General features: G+C 47.7%; 1 long non-coding RNA gene across 1 annotated transcript in view; it reads right to left on the bottom strand.

Moving 5' to 3' along the window:
• The window catches only part of LOC115088708, a 121367-nt gene extending 114643 nt beyond the window's left edge, over positions 1–6724 (bottom strand). Inside the window, exon 1 of the long non-coding RNA XR_003855829.1 lies at positions 6658–6724. This is a non-coding gene — a long non-coding RNA (uncharacterized LOC115088708). The remainder of the gene's footprint in view (positions 1–6657) is intronic.
• Between the last annotated feature and the right edge of the window lie 7361 nt (positions 6725–14085).

Genomic DNA, 14085 nt, shown 5'->3' with positions numbered 1-14085 from the left:
GACCTGACCATGATAGCTTGCTGCCTGAACCTGACCTCTTGCCTGGACCTGTCCATGATAGCCTGACCTGACCTTTTGCCTAGAACTGACTATGATAGCCTGCTGTCTGGACCTGACTTCTTGCCTGGACCTGACCATGATAGCTTGCTGCCTGAACCTGACCTCTTGCCTGGACCTGTCCATGATAGCCTGACCTGACCTTTTGCCTAGAACTGACTATGATAGTCTGCTGTCTGGACCTGACTTCTTGCCTAGACCTGACCATGATAGCTTGCTGCCTGAACCTGACCTCTTGCCTGGACCTGTCCATGATAGTCAGTTCTAGGCAAAAGGTCAGGTCAGGCTATGATAGCCTGCTGTCTGGACCTGACTTCTTGCCTGGACCTGTCCATGATAGCCAGACCTGACCATCCTTGTTAGCAGCTTGCCTTGACCTTGTCCTGTCTCCAACCCTATTAGTCTGCTGCCTGCCCTGGCCCTTGCATGCCATTGGACTTTTGTTTGCTTCACCGCCCTAGGGACCCGCCTAAGTCCTGCTGGCCACCAGAACCCAAGAGCTAAACCTGAGGTGAAGGCGGCTGGTATAGGAGAAACTCCCCTAGTTTAATCAAACATGCAACAGAAGAAATCCCTCTTCAGTTTTGGTGCAGGACTATTTTTTTAGTTATTTCTGACACTGACAGTGCCAGTGCCAACCTGCCCAATTTTGGACAAATTTAAATTGACTTCATCTGCTCTGCCTTTCCCTGTCCTGATTGCTTTTATGTCACTGGGGATGTGAAGATTTAATATTTTGCAGTGGTATTGTAATGCACACTGCCTCAGACCCACTGCCCACACTGTGCCCGCTGCTAGGCAAACAATGAGTGGCACACTTTCTGCTGTGCATTATTTCTCTCACAAAAAACAAGCTTCACAAAACAGCCTGTTATACTGTACTCTCTTCCCTGCCTTCACTGCTTGCATATGCCCAGTACAGTCTAGTGCCCACTGCCCACACTGTGCCTGCTGCCAGGCAAACAGAGAATAAATATCTAATCTCAAGTGTACCTAAGACTTAAATCACCAGAAAGGATAAACAAAACAACAACTGCAAGATAAGCCTCACAAATCTGCAATGAGACACAGGCACTGTAATGCAGCTCTGCCTAATTGCTTTACTTTCTTCTCTTGTGAGGTGCTGTTGATGGGCTGGCACAGTGAGTCCATATAATATGTCACAGCAAAAACATTTTTACCAAGAATTCAGAGAGAGCTCAGAGCTAAGCTTTCACACAAAGTCTTGAGAAGCACTACAGAGCAAATCTCTGACATTTTTAGTCTTCAAGTTCAACGTCACTGTACCCGTCCACAGCTATAGGTCTGATTATCAAAATGCTTCACTGTGATACACTATTCCTCTCATCTCCTTGACAACATACCCATCCTCTCCTTCTCTTCTTACTACTTGCTCTACACTGTATCAATTACTAACTGTACACATTCACATGTTGCTCTCCCTATGATTTCTATGAATCTATTGACTATAATGGCTTATAGAAATTATTTTATTTCAAACGAATTAAACTAATAGGATTTGTTTAATTTTTGGGATCCCTTCAATTCATTTCAGGACCCCAAGAAAGAAATGAACTGGTCCCTATTTGTTTTGTTTTTCTATTTAGTTTTACACTAATGCACATCCCTATTGATTGGGCCACATTACAGATCGCCAAGGGGAGCCTTAGCTGTCATGAGCAATGCCTTACTAAAGTTTAATTATGTGATGCACATGGCTCAGACAATTACCTCAGAGCTTCTGTGTCTGCCACCCCAATACTCAGAATTTGAAAATGTATTTAGCAAACAGCAGATGAAGGTCTTGCCACCTCACCGCTCCTACCATTGTGCCATATTCTTGGTCCCCAGCAAGGTTCCACTCAGAGGCAGAGTATACCTACTCTCTGCTCCTGAAACCGAGGCTATAACCAAATTTAATAAAGAGAATTTGGACAGAGGCTTCATTTGTCCCTTTTCGTCACCTCCTGGGGACTGACTTTTTTTCATAGGGAAGAAGGACAGGTCATTACATGCCTGCATTGACTATTAGGGATGTGAATCGTGTGCCCGATCGTTTTAACGATTGGGTTCGGCTTGGGGGGGAATCTGATTCGTTAGAGATGTGAATTGGAATCGGTTCCGATTCCAATTCACATCACTAATTTTTTTTAGTGAGGCCCGTGCCGATAAAAAAAAACCCACCCCGACCCTTTAAAATTACCCCCTTAGCCTCCCTGACTCTCCTGACCCCCCCCCCAAAACTTTTTACACATAACTGGTGGTCCAGGGGGGCCACGGGAGCGATCTCCCGTTCCCAGGCCATCAGCTGCGCTAAAAAAAATGGCGCCGATGGCCCTTTGCCCTTACTATGTGACAGGGCAAAGGTAGCGCCGGCGCCATTTTGAATATATTATAAATACGGCTTGAGTGCAGGAGATCGCTCCCGGACCCCCGCTGGACCCCCAGGGACTTTTGGCCAGCTTGGGGGGGGGGCCTCCTGACCCCCACAAGACTTGCCAAAAGTCCAGCGGGGGTCCGGGAGCGACCTCCTGCACTCGGGCCATATTGCCAGTATTCAAAATGGTGCCGCGCTTCCTTTGCCCTCACTATGTCACAGGGGCCGACGTCGGCCCCTGTGACATAGTGAGGGCAAAGGTAGCGCGGCACCATTTTGAATACTGGCAATATGGCCCGAGTGCAGGAGGTCGCTCCCGGACCCCCGCTGGACTTTTTGACTTTTTTTGAAAAAAAGTGAATTGGACGTCGGCCCCTGTGACATAGTGAGGGCAAAGGTAGCGCCGGCACCATTTTGAATACTGGCAATATGGCCCGAGTACAGGAGTTCGCTCCCTGACCCCCGCTGGACTTTTGGCAAGTCTTGTGGGGGTCAGGAGGCCCCCCCAAGCTGGCCAAAAGTCCCTGGGGGTCCAGCGGGGGTCCAGGAGCGATCTCCTGCACTCAGGCTGTATTTATAATATATTCAAAATGGCGCCGGCGCTACCTTTGCCCTGTCACATGGTAAGGGCAAAGGGCCATCGGCGCCATTTTTTTTTAGAGCAGCTGATGGCCTGGGAACGGGAGATCGCTCCCGCGGCCCCCCTGGACCACCAGGTATGTGTAAAAGGTTTTGGGGGGGGGGGGGGGGTCGGGAGAGTGGGGGAGGCTAAGGGAGTAATTTTAAAGGGTCGGGGTGGGATTTTTTTTTATTGGGCCATCGGCGCCATTTATATTAGTGGCAGCCAAAATGGCGCCGATGGCCCGAGAGCGGGAGATCACGCCGGGACCCCCCTACTGGACCACCAGGTAATTTAAAACATTTTGGGGGGGTTCGGGAGGGTGGGGGATTTGTTTTAAAGGGTCGGGGTGGGTTTAGGGGTTATTTTGGTGTGCCGGTTTTCCCGCCCTCCCCCTCTCCCCCGATTTATCGGGGAAATTTCTATTGTATCGCGACTCTAACGATTTTTGACAATTTAAAAAATATCTGACAATTTTTTAAAATCGTCAAAAAACGATTCACATCCCTATTGACTATCACGATCTTAACTCCATTCGCAAGAAGAACCACTATCCCTTGATCTCTAAGCCTTTTGACAGCTTTTGGACCTTCAGGCGGCATTCAACCTGATCAGAATCCAAGAAGGTGACAAATGGAAGACCGCCTTTAACACCCATGACGTACACTATGAATACCTAATGATGCCCCTTGGTATTTGCAATGCCCCTGCAGTCTTCCAATTTATGGTCAATGAGATCTTCCCAGCCCTTCTCTACTCCCATGTTGTAGTTTACCTGGATGATATCATAATCTTCTCTAAGTTTTTGATGGAGCACTGATGTCATGTGAAACAGGTCATCCAGAGACTCTGTGAGAATCACCTCTTCACCAAGTTAGAGAAGAATACCTGCAAATAGGAAGAACTTCTTGAGATATATTATCTCTTATCAAGGCCTAAGTATGGACCAACTCCATACTGGAGTGGCCTCAGCCGTGGGTCTTAAGGCATGATAGCGCTTCCTGGGGTTCACCAATTACTCTAGGCAATTTATTCATGATTACTCCTTCTTGGTGGCCCCGCTCACAGTCCTAACTAAAAAGCACTTGGACACTGAAAACTGGACCAAGGAAACTATCCAAGCTTTTGAGCATCTCAAAAAGAAGTTCACCCTTAATCCATGCCTAAATTACCCAGATCTGTCCAAGCCATTCATCCTGGAGGTAGATAAGTCTACTCTCAGGGTAAGCAATGTCCTTCTACAGCATAACCATAATGGTACACTCATGACCTGCTCCTACTTTTGAAAAAAATGTTCTCTGGCAGAGAAGAACTATATCGTTAGTGATCATGAGGTGCTAGTGGTCAAGCTAGCCTTAAAACAATGGTGACACTTGCTGGAAGGAGCCAAGCACCCAGGAACTATCTATACAGATCACAAAAACCTGGAACATCTAGCGCAAGTGCAGAGCTTGAATCCCCAGTTAATCACTGGCCATTGTTTTTTAATCGGTTTCATTTCGAGTTGTGGTACTGTCCTTCTGAGAAGAACCAATGACCCGATGCCTTCTCACATTCCTTTGATACTGAAACTTCTCTGGAATCTCCATAGCATATCATTGACCCTGCAACGATTGTGGCTATTGCCATATTTACAGTTCCTCCTGGAAAGATTGAGGTTCCCTGGCACCTACGTCAGAAGATCCTTTAGTGGGATCATAACTCCCACTTGGCGGGTCATCCAGGTATTACTCGAACCTTGGAATTAATTGTTCAACACTACTGGTGGCTCCAGATAAAGACCAATGTGAAGAGTTACATAGAGTTCTGCTTCACATGTGTCATGAATAAAAATGTGCAAGCATGACCTTGGGATGTGTTTCAGCAACTGCCAGCCCCCAAGGGAACCCTAGACACATTTAGCCACTGACTTTGTCACTGACCTTCCCGTCTCTGGTGGCAACATCACCATACATGTTACTAGCGCCTGCGGGCGCGGTCGTCTCGAGCTGGTGGTGAGCCCTTGGGCCACGGCGAAAGCTAGGGAGGAGCCCCAGCCACACCGTGGGAGGTGAGCTGGGCAGGCATGGTGAGCCAGGCGGGTACAGAAGCAGGCACAGAGTCTGACCCTCAGCCGGACCTGCATGCCCATGGTAGCCAACACTGGGAAGTTGACTGATGAACGGTCCTCCGACTGTTCCCGGCCCTTTCGGACCTGCCGCTGGGAACGGCAATGGGCAGCAGGCCGGACAGAGGCGAGGGCAGACAGAGTCCTTTACACTGAAGACGTCAGACGGGGGCTGAAGCAGACATCCAAGACAGGCTGAAGCAAGACGTAGGAGACATCAGGGCAAAGGCTGAAGCAGACATCGTAGACAAGGCAGGTGCAGACATCGTAGACAAGGCTGGAAGGAAACATGGCACTGTCCATCAAGGCGCCCTACTCAGCCCACCCGTGGGACTGAGTCGCGGACCACCCCGTCCCAGACGCGCCCTACACAGCCCAGGAAGGCTGGTCGCGGACCATGCTGAGGAAAGGAGGGTGCAGGGAAGACAAAGCGGAAGATCCAGGCGAGCAGGGACTCCGATGCTGGGATACTGACATCCGAAGCCCCTTCAGCTGGCAGGCAGGGAAGCTCAAGAGCCCGGGGGACAAATCCCTCCTGTTGGCCACTCCAGGGCCCAACAGGATAGAAGGCTCAGGAACCAGACGAGGACATAGGGCAGAACAACCAGAACTGGAACAGGAACGGAATCAGGCAGCTTCAGAAACAGACATCAAAGCAAGGTCAGGAACAGACATCCGGACAGAGACAGGACAAGGAGCCATCAATACATGGAGGACCTGGATCGGCAAGGTTACAGGCGACTGTAATGCACAATCCGAAGGCCAGTTGCAAATGACAAGGAAGTCCTTATATACTGGAGGTAGAAGGCAACTCCCTGGGAGGAGCTTGCCAGGACCGCCCACCGCTGGCCCTATAAATAAGGAGGAGAGCTGCGGGCCGGCCCCTAGGAGAAGGGCGTCGCCAAACAGGAAGTCCAAACGCTGGCATGCAAGCCACAGGCACAGCTAGGCCTCTCAGGCCCTGGAGCATTCTGGGCCCCTGCTGCATCCTGGGCCCCTGGAGCCCTTCCAGCCTGCTACTGCTTCCCCTCTGCCTGGACCTCTCACTACCATCTACAGGCCAGGCAGAATTACTGCAGGACCTCCAGCAGCCCTCCACTGGGACAGCCATCCTCTGGCCTGCAGGGCCCTCCAGACCTCACCTAGGGCCAGCACCTGCCTTCCCTCCCCTTCACACACATACAAGTGCTGCAGCACTTCCCCTTCCCTTCTGTGTTGTTGTTTTTTTAGGTTAGTTTCTCCTTCCCCTCCCTGTTTCTTTTCTTACTCACCTCCCCCCTCTCCCCTTTTCTTGTTTTTCTCCTCAGGTGCTGCTCCCCCAACATCGGGAGGTCCTCCACCTGTCCCCCTGTGGCCAGCACCACAGGGGCTATAGGCCCTGCAGGAAGGCAAGCGGTCCCAGACCAGGAGGTAAGGATGGAAGAGGTAGTTGGAGCCTCTCTCCTGGGGTTCCTTCCATCCTCCCCCTCCCCTCTTACTTGATTTTTGTTTACTTACTTGGCCTTGTTGTTGTCTTCCCCTTTTGGTTGTCCTTGCTGTCCTGTTCTCCTGTTTGTTCTTTGGGTTGTTTTGTCTTTGTTTGTTGGTTGGTTTGTTTGACTTCCTTTTGTTCTTCCCTTGCTGCAGGCAGCTAGCTTGATTGCTTCATTGCAATCAACTGCCTGCAGCTCCCTGCCCCGCCCTTCCCACCTGCCGGTTCCTAACCCTCCTTAGTTTGTTCTTTGAGTTTGGTTCTTTTTCTTTCTCCCCCTCCCCCCTCCCCCTCTGTCAGCTACTTTTAATTTTGTGCTGACCCCCCTTCCTCCCCCTTTTGGCCTGAGTTTACCCCCCCTAAGGCCATTTAGTTTTTCTTTTCTGGTTTTCCTTTTTACCCCTTTTTTATTTTTGGCTCAAGTTGCCTTGACTCCCTTTTACTTTTTCCCTCCCCCCTTCTGTCAGCTGCTTGTATTTTAAGCTGACCCCCCTTCCTCCCCCTTTGGCCTGAGTTAACCCCCATTAGGCCATTTAGTTTTTCTTTTAGTTTTTTTTTGTTTTCCTTTCTCCCCTTTTTTATTTTCAGCTCCAGTTGCCTTAGCTCCCTTTTTCTTTCTCCCCCCCTAGGGCCCAAAGTTGTCAGGGCTCTTTGGGTTTAATTTTTGTTTTGTTCCCTTTTCCTCCCCTACCCTTTCGTTAGGTTCTGGTCGTCCCCCCCCCCCCCCCCCCTCTTCTCCTTGTTGTTGTGTGTCTTATTTAAAAAAAAAAAACAGGAAGTCCAAACGCTGGCATGCAAGCCACAGGCACAGCTAGGCCTCTCAGGCCCTGGAGCAAGTCCCGGGTGGAACACAGGCGAGGCCCTGGCTTCGGAGCGGCCTCCGGGAGGAAGGTGAGAGACCACCTGTAGCGCAGCAACAGGAGGGATCGCAACAATACATATGATAGATTTTCTAAGATGGCTCATTTCACTCCTCTTCTGAGCCTCCCCTCCACACCTGAACTGGCTAAACTCTTTGTCCAATACACCTTGGGCTCCCCATTCATATCGTCTCAGACCAGGGAGTTCAGTTTACGGCCCACTACTGGAAAAGGCTTGTGCAGGAAGCTTGGGAATTACATTGGATTTCACTTCACCTTACCACCCCCGGAGCAAAGGTAAAACCAAGTGAGGAAATCAAGTCTCAAAGCCTTTTTATGAGACTATGTGAACAAACAGCAGGGTAACTGGGCCTCCTTTCTCCCATGGGATGAATTCTGCTTTTAATAAACATGTGAATACTTCCACAGGGTCATTGCTCTCCTATATAGTGTTCAGGCACCATTCCTGTACACCAAGACCTGTTCTGATCTCTGTCCCTTGCCCAGCGGCTAATTTGATGGGACAGGAACTCCAGGAACTCCAGGAACTTTGGTAAAAGACACAACACCTCCTAGAGCAAGCATCAGAGCATTTTAAAAAACACAATGCAAGAAACATTGCCCATCATCTCAACTTTGCCTGAGAAGCCTGGTTTGGCTCAGAGCTAAAAACCTGTGCTTGAAGATGCCATTTTTAAAGTTTTAACCACGATTCATGGGTCCATTTCCCATTGAGTGACAACTGGGTCCTGTGGCTTAGAAGTTCAAATTACCAGCATATTTATGGATCCATGATGATTTCCACATCTCTCTGCGGAAACCCACAATTCTTTCTTGGCCAGGCAGATTGCCCCTCCGAACCATTGAAGTTGCTTTGGAAGAAGATACTCAATTCTAGGTCCGGGAGATTTTAGATTCCTGAAGAATCCAAAATCATTTGCAGTATCTTATATCCTAGAAAAACCATGGACCCAAGGAAAATTCTTCGGAGCTGTCCTCCAATATGCAAACCCCCCCCCCCCCCCCAACTCACAGCTGAGTTCCATTAGAGATTTCCTAAGAAACCCGGACCCAGAAAACTGGAGGAAGGGGATTTGAAGGGGGTGTACTGTTATGAAGTGCAGGCTGTGGGGCCCTCCCATGAGCCACCTCATGTACCCTGATGCTAATGGACCTCGCATGTGGCAGGAAAGCTGCTGCCTGCTGCCAAGACCACACCATGTGACTCACATGCAGGTGCAGCACCCAGGCCATGCCATAATCCTGATCCTTCCAGCTCTAATTCTCAGTGGAGCACAGGATTTGGTGAGAGAGGTAATGGTGATGGGGCCGCCTCACAATAGTAATCATAATATGATCAAATTTGAATTAATGATAAAATGATGAATGAGAATAAAATGATAAAATGAGAATAATAGTTAGAAAAAAACTGAAAAGAGCAGCTACAAAGGTAAAAAGTGTGCAAGAGGCACGGACATTGTTAAAAAATACCATCCTAGAAGAACAGGTGGAAGGAAGGCAAAATGATTACTGGCATGGTTAAGAAGTGATGTGAAAGAGGCTATTTTAGCCAAAAGATCTTCATTCAAAAATTGGAAGAAGGATCCAACAGAAGAAAATAGGATAATGCATAAACGTTGACAAGTTAAATGTAAGACATTGATAAGACAAGATAAGAGACAATTTGAAAAGAAGTTGGCTGTAGAGGCAAAAACTCACAGTAAAAACATTTTAAAATATATCCAAAGCAGAAAGCCTGCGAGGGAGTCAGCTGGAACGTTAGATGATCAAGGGTTTAAAGAGGCACTTGGACAAGATAAGGCCATCGCGGAAAGATTAAATGATGTCTTTGCTTCTGTGTTTACTGAAGAGGATGTTGGGGAGATACCGGTTCCAGAGAAGGTTTTCATGGGTAATGATTCAGATGGACTGAACCAAATCAGGTAAACCTAGGCCTGATTGACAAACTGAAGAGTAGTAAATCACCTAGACTGGATGGTATACACCCCAGAGTTCTGAAGGAACTCAAAAATGAGATTTCAGATCTATTAGTAAACATTTGTAACCAATCATTAAAATCATTCATTGCATCTGAAGACAGGAGGATGGCTAATATAACCCCAATATTTAAAAAGGACTCCAGGGCTTGATTTCAGTGCCAGGAAAAATAATGGAAACTGTTCTAAAGATCAGAATCATAGAGTATATAAAAAGGCATGGTTTAATGGAACAAAGTCAGCATGGCTTTACCCAAGGCAAGTCTTGCCTCACAAATCTGCTTCACATTTTTGAAGGGGTTAATAAAAATGTAGATAAAGTTGAACCAGTAGATGTAGTGTATTTGGATTTTCGAAGGCATTTGACAAAGTTCCTCAAGAGAGGCTTCTAGGAAAAGTAAAAAGTCACGGGATAGGTGGTGATGTCCTTTTCTGGATTACAAACTGGTTAAATGACAGGAAACAGAGAATAGGATTAAATGGACAATTTTCTCAGTGGATGGGGGGTGGGCAGTGGAGTGCCTCATGGATCTGTACTGGGACCCGAGTTTTTCAATATATTTATAAATGATCTGGAAAGGAATACGACGAGTGAAGTAATCAAATTTGCTAATGAGACAAAATTATTCAGAGTAGTTAAATCACAAGCAGATTGTGATAAATTGCAGGAGGACATGAGACTGGAAAATTGGGCATCCAAATGGCAGATGAAATGTAATGTGGATAAGTGCAAGGTAATGCAATAACCCATGCTATAGTTACACAATGTTAGATTCCATATTAGGAGCTACCACCCAGGAGAGAGATATTGGATCATAGTGGATAATACATTGAAATCATCGGCTCAGTGTACTATAGCAGTCAAAAAAGCAAATAGAATGTTAGGAATTATTAGGAGGGAAATGGTGAATAAAATGGAAAATGTCATAATGCCTCTGTATTGCTCCATGGTGAGACCCCACCTTGAATACTGTGTACATTTCTGGTCGCCGCATCTCAAAAAAGATATAATTGCAACGGAGAAGGTACAGAGAAGGGCAACCAAAATGATAGGGGATGGATCAGCTCCCCTATGAGGAAAGACTAGGACTGTTCAGCTTGGAGGAGAGATTGCTGAGGGGAGATATGATAGAGGTGTTTAAAATCATGAGAGGTATAGAATGGGTAGATGTGAATCAGTTATTTACTCTTTCATATAATAGAAGGACTAGGGAGCACTCCATGAAGTTAGCATGCAGCTCATTTAAAACTGATCGGAGAAAGTTCTTTTTCACTCAACGCACAATTAGCTCTGGAATTTGTTGCCAGGGGTTGTGGTTAGAGCGATTAGTATAGCTGGGTTTTAAAAAGATTTTGATACGTTCTTGGAGGAGAAGACAATTACCTGTGTTGCATGTGCTGGCCGCGGCAGGTCCGCGGCTGGGCCCACTTACCCCCGTTTGCCTGTTCCAACACCTGTTTCTGCTTCTCTTGAGGCAGTGGGCAACCTCCTCCATGTCCGGGCTGCTCCCCATGCTCCCAGCTCCTCCATGGATGTCTCTGCTCCACAGTCTTGTGCTGCGCCCCTTCCTAGGTGTGCGTGCGCATTGGCTCTACCTTTAAAGGGGCTGCGGTGAGAAACAACCCCGCGGCCACAGATCATGATGTCACTGGGTCCCGGTACTTAAGGCTGGGCTCTGTCAGTGCTTCCTTGCCTTGGCAACAGGTCTCCACGCTTGTCATGTGCTTAGTTGCTTGTTCCTGCGTTTCCTCCCTGTTCCTGGTTCCTGACATAAGAAATTGCCATGCTGGGTCAGACTAAGGGTCCATCAAGCCCAGCATTCTGTTTCCAACAGAAGCCAAACCAGGCCACAAGAACCTGCCAATTACTAGGGATGTGAATCGGGTGATCGATCGTCTTAACGATCGATTTTGGCTGGGGGGGGGGGAGGGAAATCTGATCGTCATGGTTTTTGTTTTTTTTTTAAATCGTAAAAAATCGGGAGAGGGCGGGAAAACCGGCACCCTAAAACCCACCCCGACCCTTTAAAATAAATCCCCCACCCTCCTGAAGCCCCCCAAAATGTTTTAAATTACCTGGGGTCCAGTGGGGGGGTCCAGGCGTGATCTCCCGCTCTCGGGCCATGGCTGCGTTAAAAGAAATGGCGCCGGCGGCCCTTTGCCCTTACCATATGACAGGGCAAAGGTAGCGCCGGCGCCATTTTGGTTCCTGTCACCCGACGTCACGAGTGCAGGAGATCGCTCCCGGACCCCCGCTGGACCCCCAGGGACCTTTGGTCAGCTTGGGGGGGGGCCTCCTGACCCCCACAAGACTTGCCAAAAATCCAGCGGGGGTCCGGGAGCGACCTCCTGCACGCGGCCGTATTGCCAATATTCAAAATGGTGCTGGCGCCATTTTGCCCTCACTATGTCGACATAGTGAGGGCAAAAGTAGCGCCGGCGCCATTTTGAATATTGGCAATATGGCCCACATGCAGGAGGTCACTCCCGGACCCCCGCTGGACTTTTGGCAAGTCTTGTGGGGGTCAGGAGGCCCCCCCAAGCTGGCCAAAAGTCCCTGGGGGTCCAGCGGGGGTCCGGGAGTGATCTCCTGCACTCATGACGTCGGGTGACAGGAACCAAAATGGCGCCAGCGCTACCTTTGCCCTGTCATATGGTAAGGACAAAGGGCCGCCGGCGCCATTTCTTTTAATGCAGCCGAGGCCCGAGAGCGGGAGATCGCGCCGGGACCCCCCCACTAGACCCCAGGTAATTTAAAACATTTTGGGGGGCTTCATGAGGGTGGGGAATTTATTTTAAAGGGTCAGGTGGGTTTTAGGGTGCCAGTTTTCCCACCCTCCCCCCTCCTCCGATTTACGATTTTTTGACGATAAATCGGGGGAATTGTTATTGTATCGCGGCTCTAACGATTTTTGATGATTTAAAATATATCTGACGATTGTTTTAAATCGTCAAAAAATGATTCACGTCCCTACCAATTACCCAAACACTAAGAAGATCCCATGCTACTGATGCAATTAATAGCAGTGGTTATTCCCTAAGTAAACTTGTTTAATAGCCATTAATGGACTTCTCCTCCAAGAACTTATCCAAACCTTTTTTGAACCCATCTACACTAACTGCACTAACAACATCCTCTGGCAAGAAATTCCAGAGCTTTATTGTGCTTTGAGTGAAAAAGAATTTTCTCCGATTAGTCTTAAATGTGCTACTTGCTAACTTCATGGAATGCCCCCTAGTCCTTCTATTATTCGAATGTGTAAATAACCGAGTCACATCTACTCGTTCAAGACCTCTCATGATCTTAAAGACCTCATAAGAACATAAGAACATATCCCGCCTCAGCTGTCTCTTCTCCAAGCTGAACAGCCCTAAACTCTTCAGCCTTTCCTCACAGGGGAGCTGTTCCATCCCCTTTATCATTTTGGTTGCCCTTCTCTGTACCTTCTCTATCGCAACTATATCTTTTTTGAAATGCGACGACCAGAATTGTACACAGTATTCAAGGTGCGGTCTCACCGTGGAGCAATATAGAGGCATTATGACATTTTCCGTTTTATTAACCATTCCCTTCCTAATAATTCCTAACATTCTGTTTGCTTTTTTGACTGCTGCAGCATACTGAGCCGACAATTTTGAAGTATTTTCCACTATGATGCCTAGATCTTTTTCCTGGGTGGTAGCTCCTAATAAGGAACCTAACATCATGTAACTACAGCAAGGGTTATTTTTCCCTATGTGCAACACCTTGCACTTGTCCACATTAAACTTCATCTGCCATTTGGATGCCCAATTTTCCAGGTCCTCCTGTAATGTATCACAGTCTGCTTGTGATTTAACTACTCGGAATAATTTTGTATCATCCGCAAATTTGATAACCTCACTCATCGTATTCCTTTCCAGATCATTTATATATATATATATATATATATATATATATTGAAAAGCACCGGTCTAAGTACAGATCCCTGAGCCACTCCACTCTTTACCCTTTTCCACTGAGAAAATTGAACATTTAATCCTACTCTCTGTTTCCTGTCTTTTAACCAGTTTGTAATCCACGAAAGGACATCGCCTCCTATCCCATGACTTTTTAGTTTTCGTAGAAGCCTCTCATGAGGGACTTTGTCAAACGCCTTCTGAAAATCCAAATACACTACATCTACCGGTTCACCTTTATATACATGACTTGTTCCTGCTCCATTGGTGTTCCTCTTCCTGTTCCTGGTATTCATTCCTGTTTCTGTGTTCCTGTCTACCCTGCTTATCTTCTACTGATTGATACCTGGCTTTGAACTCCTCTTCATCCAACTACGCTACTGATTGACTTCTGGCTTTGACCTCTGCTTCGTCTGACCATGCTACTGATTGACTCCTGGCTTTGAGCTCTGCTTCATCTGACCACTCTACTAATTAACTCCTGGCTTTGACCTCTGCTACGTCTGACTTCGCTCCTGCCCATCTCCTGGTTTGACCTTTGCCTTGCCTGACCATTCTCCATCTGACTCCTGGTTTGATCCATGCTTGTCTTGCCACTCTTCCTTGCCTGCTGCCTGCCCTGACTTCAGCCTGCTCTATGATGCCCCTATTGAATTAA

Source organism: Rhinatrema bivittatum, chromosome 3 (genome assembly GCF_901001135.1).
Source record: "Rhinatrema bivittatum chromosome 3, aRhiBiv1.1, whole genome shotgun sequence".
NCBI classification, from domain to species: Eukaryota; Metazoa; Chordata; class Amphibia; order Gymnophiona; family Rhinatrematidae; genus Rhinatrema; species Rhinatrema bivittatum.
This window is presented reverse-complemented; position numbering and strand designations above follow the sequence as displayed.